The following is a 13954-nucleotide window of genomic DNA, read 5'->3' on the forward strand; positions in this document are numbered from 1 at the left end:
CCGAAGATCAGGCACTTGACGTAGTAAGTAAGCTCATCAAAATTATCACAAATCAAGGCTTGAACTAACTCGCTTTGCATGTAACAAGTCTATCTCATATATTAGTTTCACCTTTTAAGATGCATTATTGAAATAAATAAACTTTTGCATGATATTCTAATTTTGCGCATTTCACCTGTAGAAACAGAGTGTGCATCTAAAATTGTTGTTTTATAATTTTTATTTTTTATTTTTTTTATTTTTTTATTTATAATTCAATTTTTATACCGCCCTTCTCCCGAAGGACTCAGGGCGGTTTACAGCCATATTAAAATAACAGATATAAATAACAATATAAAATCAAATTAAAACCAAATATTTAATGGCCTAATCAACTAAAACGGTCAAAGAACGATTTAAAACCCATTTAAAATTATACTAAAGTATTCCTTAAAAACATATTTCTTAGGCTAGTCCCGCACGATGGAATAGTAGAGTCTTCAGTTCAGCTTGAGGGCCCGGAGTTCGGGGAGTTGACGTAAACCCATTGCTCATTGCTGACTGATCGAATTTCTAAACTAATGCTTAAATGCATTTCTTCAACTAGATCTTTGGTGACAGCTGAGTTTGTCCAGCTGCCCAGGCTCATTTGAAGTATTTTTCCTGTAAAATATCAAGAGCAGAGTGAAATTAGCCCCATTAGTTTTTTTATTTGAATCATAAAACCTGTTTAAAATTGAAACTAATTGAAATAGCTGGTGTTTTGTTTGTTATACATATTCCTCACATTTTAATTAATGTAGTTTTGCTATTTCTATTACAACAACTAGTAAGTTCTTACAGGAATCAATGCTGGAATGATTTACTGGGTACTTTTGAAATTCTCAATAAAAGTGATGAATCAGTAAATCTGATAGAATATACCTCTGTAATACTCTAAAGGGATTTGATTAGCTCCTTCAGCATTAAAGTTAAGATCTATATTTAAGAGTTTGATTAGCACGTTAATAATTGTCATTTTCAGCATTTAGCATTACATAATCTATTATTATCACCAAAGAATCTTCAGAGCTTAAAACAGTTTTTTCTTTTTTCTCTTACATACTAAAACAGGCACGAGCCAATTCAAAACAGCTCCTCTTTTTCTGTCAGCAGTTTTGACATTTCCATTGTCGTTCTGCAAATTATGAATCTGAGGTGCCAATTGTATCTCTGGCCTCTAAATTTTGCACCCTTGCCTGGAAGTTCACACTACTGTATAAAAGAAGAACTGGATATTCCTCTATCTGTACTGATACCAGCATTTAATAGAAAGAGCGTAGCTGCAGTCTCTGCTGGCATAACTTGTCTTGTCCCTTTTCGCTTCTACCTTTTAGAGCCTGATGGGTTGGAGAAGTGAAAGCCTGCTCATCATTTTGTGACATTTTAGTCATCTCAGTAAATTTAATATTGATTTTCTTTCTCTGCAAAACTGGATGAAGAATCTTAAAAAGTACATCTAAAATTGGTCTATCACTTTGGTTTGCACGTGTTCTCATTAAATAAAGAATAGATTAAAGCGGATCTATGGAGATTCCATCGCAAAATCAGTGATGGAAAGTAGAAGATAAAGTAATAGGTGAGAATGCAGAATAACATTAACATTTTTATTTCAAAAATGCAGTTTTGACATTACTGCTATCTTTTCTGTAAATTATGAGGACCAGAGATATTAGCCCACTTCATTTTTACTTGAATTACTAAGCATATTCCTATTTATGCATTCCACTGTATCTATTGCTCTTCTCTTATTCACCTATACATACATATGAAAGAATGGAACATTTCTTTTATCTAGTATATCTGGCCTAAGGGCTCAAATACATAAATTTGAAAGAAAGTCTCACCTATAACATTCTTCTTTAAGGTCATTATTTTCCCATAGGAAAATAACCTAGCAGCTGAGACTCTCATTATCTTTTCTGAGTTTGTCTAACCGCCCAGGCTCATCTGAACTCTTTTGCCTGTAAAATATCAAGAGCAGAGTGCAATTAGCCCCCTTACGTTTTTTTTTAAATTTGATTTGATTATTTGGTGTTATTTATTTAAACTTGTTTAAAATTAAAAACTAATTAAAATAGCTGAGAAAGGAAGAGAAAGTCAGGGTTGCTATCTAAAATTTTCTCACCTCAGCTTTTCTTTATACCCTTCGCAAAGTTTCTCTTTTTCTTTGGCCAATTGTATATTTTTATTTGTAAGCTCCTGAATTTTTAGTTCCAGCTCCTCTTTTTTGCCAGAAGTTTTGATATTTCCATTGTCTTCCTGCAAATTATGAAGACCGGAGAGAAATTAGCCCCCTTAGGAGTTTTTTACTTGAATTATCAACCTTTTTATTCAATTACAACACGTTAAAAATACCTTCGTGTGTGTAAATACAGAGGAAATAATACTTTAATCAATTATCTTCCTTTTTTTTATATACATTCCACGAAAGGCACAAACAAATTCAAAATGATTTTCAGAAGCAAATCATTTTGGATGTAGAATATGGGGAAGGTTCTCACTTCTCACAAATGTCTGTCAACATATCCCAACAAGTTGCTTCCTCAGTGATTAAGGCAGTTCCTTGTTTATGAGGGAGCACAAGGCAGTCATTATGAAAGGTTCTGTTTAAAAATCAAATTCAACTGTTGCTATTCCCACCTTATTTCCCAAACTCTACTAGAATATAATTTCCGTCACTTGTTTGATAAAATGGCCAGTCCTATTGCCAATGTAGAAATTATGAATGTTTTATTGAAAGTGTGAACTTAATAGGATTATGCAAAGATTTGATGAACTATGCCAAGGCTTACATATAACTCTGGCCCCTCGCTCTCTTCAGATCTACTTCCAGTCTTCCAGTTTTTGTCTGAACAATCTAGAGAAGCCAAAATACATCACAAATCAGGAACATCTTTAAACTTAAATCCTGGCCCACGGGCATTTCTGGACATCTGGAAACCTGGCAGTTCTGTGAAGAATGAAAAACATAAAATGAATTTTAGATGTTTGCTTGATAATTTTCTTCATTTCGTGGTCATGAGAAGAATTACATGAATTTGTTTTCCATAAATTCTCTGTCATGTTAGTTTAAAGAAGATATTAATTGAAACTTCCTCTTTAGAAAAGAGTCTGGGGCATAGACAAGCATATTTGAGCATATTAAAATCATGCATGTCAAGAAAACCACATGTTTACTGGACCTGTGCCTCTCCTGCTTGGTACTGGCCGCACAGAAGGTGACACGAGGCTGGCTCCAGGGGATTACTAATGCTTCTTTGTTGGAAGGGGTCTTCCCTGCCGCCTTGAAAGAGGCGGTGGTGAGACCTCTCCTCAAGAAGCCTTCCCTGGACCCAGTTGTTTTAGGTAATTATCGTCCGGTCTCCAACCTTCGCTTTGTGGCGAAGGTTGTAGAGAGTGTGGTGGCACGTCAATTACCCCAGTACCTGGATGAAACTGTCTATCTAGACCCATTCCAGTCCGGCTTCCGGCTCGGATACAGCACGGAGACGGCTTTGGTTGCGTTGGTTGATGATCTCTGGAGGGCCAGGGATAGGGGTTATTCCTCTGCCTTGGTCCTATTAGACCTCTCAGCGGCTTTTGATACCATCGACCATGGTATCCTGCTGCACCGGTTGGAGGGATTGGGATTGGGAGTGGGAGGCACCGTTTATCGGTGGTTCTCCTCCTATCTCTCTGACCGGTCGCAGACGGTGTTGACGGGAGGGCAGAGGTCGACCTCGAGACACCTCACTTCTGGGGTGCCGCATGGGTCGATTCTCTCGCCCCTCCTGTTCAACATCTATATGAAGCCGCTGGGTGAGATCATCAGTGGCTTCGGTGTGAGGTATCAACTGTACGCTGATGATACTCAGCTGTACTTTTCCACACCGGGCCACGCCAACGAAGCAGTCGAAGTGCTGTCCCGGTTTCTGGAGGCCGTATGGGTCTGGATGGGGAGAAACAGGCTCAAGCTCAATCCCTCCAAGACAGAGTGGCTGTGAATGCCGGCACCCCGGTACAGTCAGCTTGTCGTGTCCCACTCCTCCGCTGACGGCCGGTTCAGGGAAATCCGAACCAGGCTTGCCTCTGCAGCTCTGCCCAAAGTCCTAGCAAAGTCCTCAGAGCAGGCAGGAGACCAGTAAGTGACTTCAGCAAGATAAGTTCGACTTTGCCTGACTCAGAAAGCAGATCCTTTATATAGGCCATGGGGTGTGGCTCCATGACTCAGCACTCATTAAGGCCTGCCCCTCCCTTCCTTCTGTTGCCTCCGCCTATCCAATCTTCTGATGCGAGGGTCACTCCAATCAGCTGTTGTTGGAAGTAAACTTTCCTCAGGCTCACATGCTGTGGAGGAGGGGGAGGGGTCTAGCTGCTCCGTTTGCCTGGGCATGGAGCCAGGGCTGGGGCCGGGGGATGCTCCCTCCTCTGCAGCCTGCTTGGGCATGGAGCCAGGGCTGGGACCGGGAGGTGTCCCCTCCTCTGCAGCTTGTCTGGGCATGGAGCCAGAACTGGGGCCGGGAGGCATACATTCCTCCGTGTTCGGGAGCAGATAAGCAGACCCCGGCTGCGGTGAGAGCGGACAAGACACAATACAGCTGCAGCCACGGCTGACTGTTGGGGGCGAGTCACTGGCCCCAATGGAAAGGGTGCATAACTTGGGTGTTCTCCTGGATGGACGGCTGTCTTTTGAAGAACATTTGACGGCCGTCTCCAGGAGAGCTTTTTACCAGGTTCGCCTGGTTCGCCAGTTGCGCCCCTTCCTAGACCGGGATGCCCTATGCACAGTCACTCATGCTCTCGTGACATCTCGCCAGGATAACTGCAATGCTCTCTACATGGGGCTTCCCTTGAGGAGCACCCGGAGGCTCCAGTTAGTCCAGAATGCGGCTGCGCGGGTGATAGAGGGAGACCCTCGTGGCTCCCATGTGACACCACTCCTGCGCAGACTGCACTGGCTACCTGTGGCTTTCCGGGTGCGCTTCAAGGTGGTAACCATCTTCAAAGGGCCTTCTGTGGGGGCCCCCACCCTCTGGAATGAACTTCCCCTGGGACTCCGTCAACTTCCCCACCTTCGAACCTTTCGCCACGAGCTTAAGACACATCTATTTATTTGCGCAGGACTGGGCTAGGATTTTAATTTAATGTAGTTTTAATGGGGTTTTATTATTTTAATTATAAATTTTAATTCAGCCTTATATAATACGTTTTTTAATTAGTGTTTTATTTTGTATTTATATTTGTGTATTTGTGTTTTAATAGGCTGTAAACCGCCTAAGTCCCTTGGGAGATAGGGAGGTGTAAAATGTGATTAAATAAAGATAATTAAATGAGCACAAACATGTGCAACTCCCAATTTATTGCTGTAGATGTTCAATACAGGCAATAAAGATTATTCACGCTGGGATGGAAAAAGAAAGATCTAGTTTTAGTTAATTTGTTTAGGAAATGTAAAACACAGTGGTTCAACAAAATACGAATCATCTACATTTTATTTCACTGCTAGTGATATTGTATGTGGCCAAAGAAAGTAGCTAATGTGGCAAAGAAGGAACCAACCAAGAATCAGCATGAACTCTAATAATTGCCATTCTTTAATAGAAATTACAAATAAACTACTTTGTATTGAATGGATGTGTGTGTATGAACTTCATATATGTAATAGAAATATAAAGTGAACATAAATACTATATAAAATATGCTGCACATGTTCTGTCTGTCTGTCTCTACCTACCTACCCTATCATCCATCCATCCATCCATCCATCTACTTCCCTCCCTCCCTCCCTAAAATTTCTATATGTTCCACCACTTCTCACAAATGTCTAACTTCTCACAAATGTCTTGTAACAAATGGTTGTTAAAGAAAAACCGCAAATAAAACTTATACAAAAAAAACCCAAAACACTGGAAGCCTGTTCTGTCCCCTCCCAGTCTCAGCCACGCAAGCTGGCTAAACGAGCCAGTAATTGAGTTCACATCTGCTATCCGTCCTGGCAGGGAATCTGCAGCTGCCTGCCAAAGTCTCCCTTTTATCTTGGGGTTGACAGGCAACCAGGAAGTCAGCAGTCCAGGCCGAAGGTTCAGTTCAATTCTCCACGAGTCAAAGAGTTCAATTCACTTCAGAATAACAACAGAATAACAGAATAAAGTAATAGGTGAGAATGCAGAATAACATTAACATTTTTATTTCAAAAATGCAGTTTTGACATTACTGCTATCTTTCTGTAAATTATGAGGACCAGAGAGGTATTCGCCCTCTTAATTTTTTACTTGAATTACTAAGCATATTCCTATTTATGCATTCCACTGTATCTATTGCTCTTCTCTTATTCACCTATACATACATATGAAAGAAGGGGCATTGGTTCTTACCTGAGATGCACCTTCTCGTTCGGTGAAGACAGCGGCCAGGATGGGTGATGCTCTCCGTTCAGATTGGTGGACTGAGCCTGACAAAGTTGTTAAGTCCCGCCTCTGTTGCCGGGGAACCCAGCTTTTGGCGAAGACGATGAATCAGACTCGACACGTCGAGAAAAAAAGGTAAGTAGGAGAAAGGCAAGAGACAGATCAGACAAGGAAAAGGGTGGGACTGGCCGCTGTCTTCACCGAACGAGAAGGTGCATCTCAGGTAAGAACCAATGCCCCTTCTCCGTATTGGTGAAGACAGCGGCCAGGATGGGACATACCAAAGTCCCCATGTCCCCACTACGGGTGGGTCTCTGGCTGATCTGATGGCTCTCCCCTGATAACCACTTGCTGCAGGGACCCTACGGCCAAAGGCCTCCAAGAAGCAACCTTACCCAGCTTGTAATGCTTGACAAAGGAGGAAGGATTAGCCCATGTGCCCCGCCTGCAGATCTCCTGCAATGACGCCTCGTAGCCCAAGCCGTCAAGTCGCCGCCACGGGTTGAATGAGCCGTCACATGGTCGGGCCTTGAGTGGGATTGTAAATCATAGGCCTTAGCGATTGTCTGCCGTATCCACCTGCCAATGGTCGAAGACGCCACCTTAGTACCTAAGGAAAGAGGATTAAAGGAGACAAACAAAGACTCCGTCTACGAATGTCAGCTGTCCGTTTCAGATAGATACGTAGTGCCCGCGAACGCCCAACGAATGCCAGCGACGCTCAGATGGGTGCGAGGATGTGGACAAAATCAGGCAACACCACCTCCTGCATTCTGTGAAAAGATGTGTTTAGCTTAGGTACAAAGGCGGATCTAGACGCAGGACAACACGGTCCACGTGAAACACGCAAAGGTCGCTCCGGACAGAAAGAGCCGCCAGTTCAAATTCTGCGGACGTGATCGCAACCAAGAAGGCAACTTTACAAGACAACAAGCGTAAACTGGTCTCCATAGAACGGCTCATAAGGTGGTCCTGTGGAATTCAAAACAACAGCCAGGTCCCAGGTGGGATACCTATGCAATACAGGAGGGCACAGGTTAGTGGCTCCCCTCAAGAAGCGCTGAATGATTCGCTCCTGTGTCAAGGAAGAGAGATTCTTAGGAGTCAACACAGTAGCGAGTGCCACCTGTCTCCGTAGAGTATTAGGGAAAGCCTGCCCAAACCATCCTGTAAGAAGTTCACAACATGCGACACCGAGGCCCGAAGAGGTAGGATTCCAACACGGCTACTCCAAGAGCAGAAAGCCCGCCAAGTGGCAGAATAAATCCGTTGAGTGGAAGGTCTATGAGAAGCCTGAATAGTTCGGATTGCGCCTAGTGAGATGTTGTCCCGTCTCAAAGTCGCGCTCAATGCCAAGCGGTCAGTTGTATCCAGTGTGGATCCGGATGAACCACTGCCCCCTGGCTGAGAGAATCGACGGTTGGAGGTATCCGCCAGGGAGGAGCTATCGACAGAGACACCAGATCGGCGAACCATGACCTCCGTGGCCAATGAGGTGCTAGAAGGATGATCTCCGCCCGTTCGTCCACCACCTTGCGTACCACCTTCGCTAGGAGAGGGATGGGTGGGAAGGCGTAGAGCAGACCCGTCGGCCACGGGCTGCGAATGGCATCGACGCCTTCTGCTCGGGGCGATGGGAACCGTGTAAAAGCGCGGAGTTGAGCGTTTAAGTGAGTCGCAAAGAGATCCACTGTCGGAATGCCAAAGCGTGCCGTCAGGGTCCGGAAAAGCGCTGGGTGTAGACGCCATTCCGAGGGGTCGATGGTCTGGCGACTCAACCAGTCCGCCTGCACATTGGCAGTTCCAGATATGTGTTCCGCCGTTAGTGACTGAAGGTGGCGTTCTGCCCAAAGACCCAATCTCATGGCTTCCCGCATTAAGGACCGGGACTTGGTGCCCCCTTGGCGATTTATGTGCGCCTTTGTGGCAATGTTGTCTGTGAGCACCAGGACGTGCTCGTTCGATACTGATTGTTGAAACTGACGGAGGGCTAGGTACACGGCTCGAAGTTCTAGCCAATTGATGTTGTGCCGTAGATCGTGGGCCATCCATGTGCCCTGCGCCAAGTCCGACTCGAAGTGGGCTCCCCAGCCGGAGAGACTGGCATCTGTCGTAACCACCAAGCGTTGTGGAGCATGAAAGAACCCTCTTGGTCAGAGCCGGCGACCGCCACCAGTTGAGAGATCTGAGGACGTCCTGTGGAACCCAGACCTTGGTCGAAGATGATCCTCTGTCTGCCTTCTGGAATGGCAAAAGAAACCATTGAAGGTCCCTAGCGTGCAACCTGGCCCAAGGGGTGATAGAAATGGAAGAAATCATCTTCCCTAGGAGTTGGGAGAGTAGAAAGAGAGAAACCTTACGCTCCCGTTGTACCTTGCAGGCAAGCTCCCACAAACTATTCTGACGCTCCTGGGAGAGATATACCCTGCCCTCAATAGAATCAATCACCGCCCCCAAATGAAGTATACGGGTTACCGGAGTCAACTGACTCTTTTCTCTATTGACAGTAAACCCGTGATCTGCCAAACAGTGCAGTGTTATACGCAAATCCCTAAGGGCCCCCTGAACCGAGGTTGACAAAATAAGAATGTCGTCCAGGTAACACTGAAGACGAATTGCTTGGGATCGGAGGGAGGCCGCCAACGCAGCCAGCAGTTTAGTGAAAAACCTCGGAGCCGAGGACAGCCCGAAAGGCAAGGCCGTATATTGGTAATGCACCCCTGCATAACAAAACCGTAAAAACTGTCTATGAGCGGGGAGAATAGGGACATGCAAGTACGCCTCAGTAATATCTATTGAAGTGAGGAAGTCGCCTTCCTGACGCCTGCCTAGAATAGATTGTAAAGACTGCATTTTGAACCTTCTATAGACTATGTATTGGTTCAAAGCGTTTAAGGTCGAGGATAGGTCTCCACCCACCAGATGATTTGGGAACAAGAAACAGAAGAGAATAGAATCCTAGGCCATGTTGGTCCTGTGGTACCTTCTGAATAGCGTTTATGAGTAGAAGGTGTTGAATAGCAGCCTCCATGAGGATCTTTTGTTACGCCTCTAGAAACCGGACAGCGAATGAAGAATTGTGGGGGAGAAGAAAGAAATTCCAATGATAAACCAGATCTGACCGTATCCCTGACCCAGCAGTCAGATGTAGTCTCGTCCCAATGGTCGGCATAAAGAGTTAATCTGCCGCCAATGGGCGAACTACTATGGCAGTTAACGTCGGCGTCGGATAGGACGGCTTCCTCCCTCGAAAGGGCCGTCTATTCATATCGGTCTACGCGAAAGGACCTGTCGTGTGACCCCGTTGCCTAGAAACATATGATCCCTGAAGCGGAATATCCAGCCCCAGTCGGATCCCGAGCGGAAGGCGATTAGAAAGTGGAGTGAATCGAGACTCGACGCTGGACCGATGGCAAAATCTTTCTTTTGTCTTTGGTTTCTATTAGCAGTGGCTCCAAACCATCCCGAACAACTTTTCCCCCAAAGGGGTGGATGCCAAGCGCCACTTATGGCGGGTGTCCGCTGCCAATTACGTAGCCAGATCATGCGGCGAGCAGCAACTGCAGACATATGGTTCGAGAGGCAAACCTGGCGGAATGTAAAGTGGCATCCGCTGAGAATTGTATGGCTGCCACGACCTTGTTGAGGTCCTGTTGGATTCTGATATCGTCCGGTGGCAATTTCTCTTGTAGCTCCTTGAGCCAGAGCAAAGTGGCCCTATTGAAAAAGGATGCAGTGGCCGCAGACCGAATGGCCCAAGCGCCCCTTGGTGAGCTCGTTGTAACACTTGATCCGTCGCGGTCATCAGGACGCAAGGCCTCTTCAGGGTGTCCAGGTATAGCAGAAACTGCGAAGAGGCCACTATTGGGCGTCAACCGTAGGTGGTTGCATCAAAGAAGCCAAGTCAGATGCCACGTTGAAGTGGCGTCGGTCTGTTGTGAAGGAGTGGAGCTGAGGTTGGAGACGACCACTGTCTCTTAACAACGTCCACAAAAAGGCGAGGGCGGAATAGTGTCCAAGGCTCGATCAGGTTCGGAAAATAGAGAAGCAGCGGGCCCCTGCGATGGAATGGATGATACCTCGCCGCTGGTGCATGAAGTTGAGTCACCTTTATGGCCTTGAAGAGCAGAGATTTAAATAAATTAGGCGGAAAAAGGCCTGTAAATGCCGGCTGGTCAGGGCCATACCCTCATCGTCAGAGAGGTCCACGACGCGGTCAGTTTCCTCCAATGCAGAAGGCTCAGTAAGAATAGAATCATTGGGGAATCCGGGTCATCATAGGAGTGAGAGTCATCCTCCCCTGATCAAGATGTCGGTTAGAAGCTGCAGAGTCTGAGGTAACTCTGGAGGAGTGGCGGGCCCGCTTGAATGCCTTGTTGAATAGCTTGGGCAATCATGGCTTGTATGTCGCCAGAGGAGGAGCAGAAATGCCCACAGTTTGGTTAGTGGTAAGAGCCACTGGATCGAGCTCCTTCTTACTGCCTCTGGTTCCAGTAAATTGTCGCCACTAATTGGCTGTTCAGCAGGCAAATTAGAGGCTCCACCCCAGAGATTAGCAATAGATATTGGTAAAGATCACCTTGCAACGACACCTGATCAATAGATACGGTGCTGGGGAACCAGTTGGGCGTGACCCTGATTGGAGGAACGAACCTGAGCAGAGGATTTAGATGCTGCCTTATCACAGATTTTAGGGCAAGATCGCTGTTTTCATGTCTACTGACAGCCCTCGAACCAGATTTACTTGGTCTTGGCTTAATAGTGGGCGCTGTATGCGGTCAGCTGGCAGTGCTGGGTCACGCTCCTGCATAGATGGTATCTCCCTGCTGGGAGAGTCAGAGTCATTAGCTCTCCTAGATTTACTTAAGGCTTTGGGCATGCTTGAACTATAAAGCAGGATGGCCAAATAAAGGGACAATGTAATTAAGGCAGGAAGAGCTTAATATATGGTTAGTCTTGAATGGCAAGTAGGCAAGTTTTCCTCTCCTTATGCTTGAAAGGTTGGAGCTCAGCGCTCCTATTAGCAGGCAGCCCACTCCAGGCAATTAATTAGCTGAAAGTATTTGTAAATTGCAGCTAAGTACTGAAAGGCTGTTGCCACAATAATGGGGAGTGCAATTGCAGGCTATAAACAACGTAGCCAACTTGTGAAGTAAAAATGCCTGCTAAGGTCGGAACTCAGCGTTCCTGTGAAATTGGCTCAGCCGATGTGAAAAAAATAGGCGCGAAAATTGCAGCCGTTTGAAAATGGCGCCCAGAGAAAAGGAAAAGAGCGCGAAGTTGCAAGGAAAATAGCGCCGCTTGCTGGCCAATTCCGGCGATCACGGCCAGAAAAAGGAGGAAAGTGTTGCCAGTGAAAGGCAACACTAGAAAAACGAGGAAGCCTAAAATAGCTCTGCTAAACTCCTCCGAGCAGAAACCGTGCCGCTCTGCCGCTGCCAATACACAACTGTCAAAACTTAAAAGAAAGGCAAGCAGCTTCCCTCCGGCCGTGGAGCGTGAAAACTCCACCGCCCCGGCTTTAATCCTTGGATCGTTAAGCTTCCCACCAGTTTCTGTCAGGGGAAAACAATGGGAAAAGGTTCTTTAGTAAAGAACCTTCCTGTCAGCCGGGCCCCAGCCCAGGGCAACAAATATTGTCACCTGGGGACTTTGACAAACCAAAAAATAAAAATAAAATAAAAATAAAACTCACAAGTCCAAAGATACAATCACAAGTCCAGAGAATAGATCGAATACAGTCCAAAGTCAAACCGGAATATTGGTGAAAATATTAGTTAGAATGAAGAGAAACTCTCGACGTGTCAGTCCAGACTGACGGACTGAGCCAAAAGCTGGGTTCCCCGGCAACAGAGGCGGGACTTAACAACTTTGTCAGGCTCAGTCCACCAATCTGAACGGAGAGCATCACCCATCCTGGCCGCTGTCTTCACCAATACGGAGAATGGAACATTTCTTTTATCTAGTATATCTGGCCTAAGGGCTCAAATACATAAATTTGAAAGAAAGTCTCACCTATAACATTCTTCTTTAAGGTCATTATTTTCCCATAGGAAAATAACCTAGCAGCTGAGACTCTCATTATCTTTTCTGAGTTTGTCTAACCGCCCAGGCTCATCTGAACTCTTTTGCCTGTAAAATATCAAGAGCAGAGTGCAATTAGCCCCCTTAGGTTTTTTTTTTAATTTGATTTGATTATTTGGTGTTATTTATTTAAACTTGTTTAAAATTAAAAACTAATTAAAATAGCTGAGAAAGGAAGAGAAAGTCAGGGTTGCTATCTAAAATTTTCTCACCTGCTCAGCTTTTCTTTATACCCTTCGCAAAGTTTCTCTTTTTCTTTGGCCAATTGTATATTTTTATTTGTAAGCTCCTGAATTTTTAGTTCCAGCTCCTCTTTTTTGCCAGAAGTTTTGATATTTCCATTGTCTTCCTGCAAATTATGAAGACCGGAGAGAAATTAGCCCCCTTAGGAGTTTTTTACTTGAATTATCAACCTTTTTATTCAATTACAACACGTTAAAAATACCTTCGTGTGTGTAAATACAGAGGAAATAATACTTTAATCAATTATCTTCCTTTTTTTTATATACATTCCACGAAAGGCACAAACAAATTCAAAATGATTTTCAGAAGCAAATCATTTTGGATGTAGAATATGGGGAAGGTTCTCACTTCTCACAAATGTCTGTCAACATATCCCAACAAGTTGCTTCCTCAGTGATTAAGGCAGTTCCTTGTTTATGAGGGAGCACAAGGCAGTCATTATGAAAGGTTCTGTTTAAAAATCAAATTCAACTGTTGCTATTCCCACCTTATTTCCCAAACTCTACTAGAATATAATTTCCGTCACTTGTTTGATAAAATGGCCAGTCCTATTGCCAATGTAGAAATTATGAATGTTTTATTGAAAGTGTGAACTTAATAGGATTATGCAAAGATTTGATGAACTTCGCCCACTTTGGGAAAACTGGTTGTTAACTTTCTGAACAGTTTGGTAAACTGGTTGTTGAAAAATCATTAGGCAGAAAACCGGTTGTTAAATTACTTGAATCCCACCACTGATGCAAGGCACTATGAGCCAGATGCAGAGTGTGGGAACTCCAGCCTGGTTTTATCTGTGGGGCTTGTTTGTTTTTGAGCAGCCTTTGAAGTACTTCCATTCCTAACCTTAGCAGACAAATAGAGATCAGGAAGGGCGGTGGCTAGATTATTTATTTATTATTTTTATTATTTTGTCACACAGTATATATAAGCATAAGTGTTCTGTCCCCCTCCGCAGTCCGGGAGACACGAGCGATGACTTAATTAGCCGGCAACTATCAGCTCTGGCAGCAAACTAGCGAGCGTCTGCCAAATGTCTCTGTTATCTCTCTTGATGCCGATGAGTCAGCCAGGAAACCAGGAACAAACAGGACTTCGGCTCTAATTCTCTCCCTCTAAGCAGTTGATTTTCTCGCCACGAAGGGGTATAGCAGCCCTTGCTGCCTTTATATCCTGTGGGTGTGGCTCCATGACTCAGCACTTCCTAGGCCTGCCCCACCCTG

General features: G+C 44.9%; 1 long non-coding RNA gene across 1 annotated transcript; it reads right to left on the reverse strand.

Annotated features, from left to right (window-relative positions):
* Positions 1–202: 202 nt before the first annotated feature.
* On the reverse strand, positions 203–6755 carry LOC131194241 (uncharacterized). The gene is made up of 5 exons (XR_009154125.1): positions 6375–6755; positions 2814–2971; positions 2147–2280; positions 1866–1982; positions 203–642 (listed from the first exon to the last, which is right to left on the reverse strand). It is a non-coding gene; the product is annotated as an uncharacterized LOC131194241 (long non-coding RNA).
* Between the last annotated feature and the right edge of the window lie 7199 nt (positions 6756–13954).

The sequence above is a fragment of the Ahaetulla prasina genome, chromosome 3 (assembly GCF_028640845.1).
Source record: "Ahaetulla prasina isolate Xishuangbanna chromosome 3, ASM2864084v1, whole genome shotgun sequence".
Taxonomy (NCBI): Eukaryota; Metazoa; Chordata; class Lepidosauria; order Squamata; family Colubridae; genus Ahaetulla; species Ahaetulla prasina.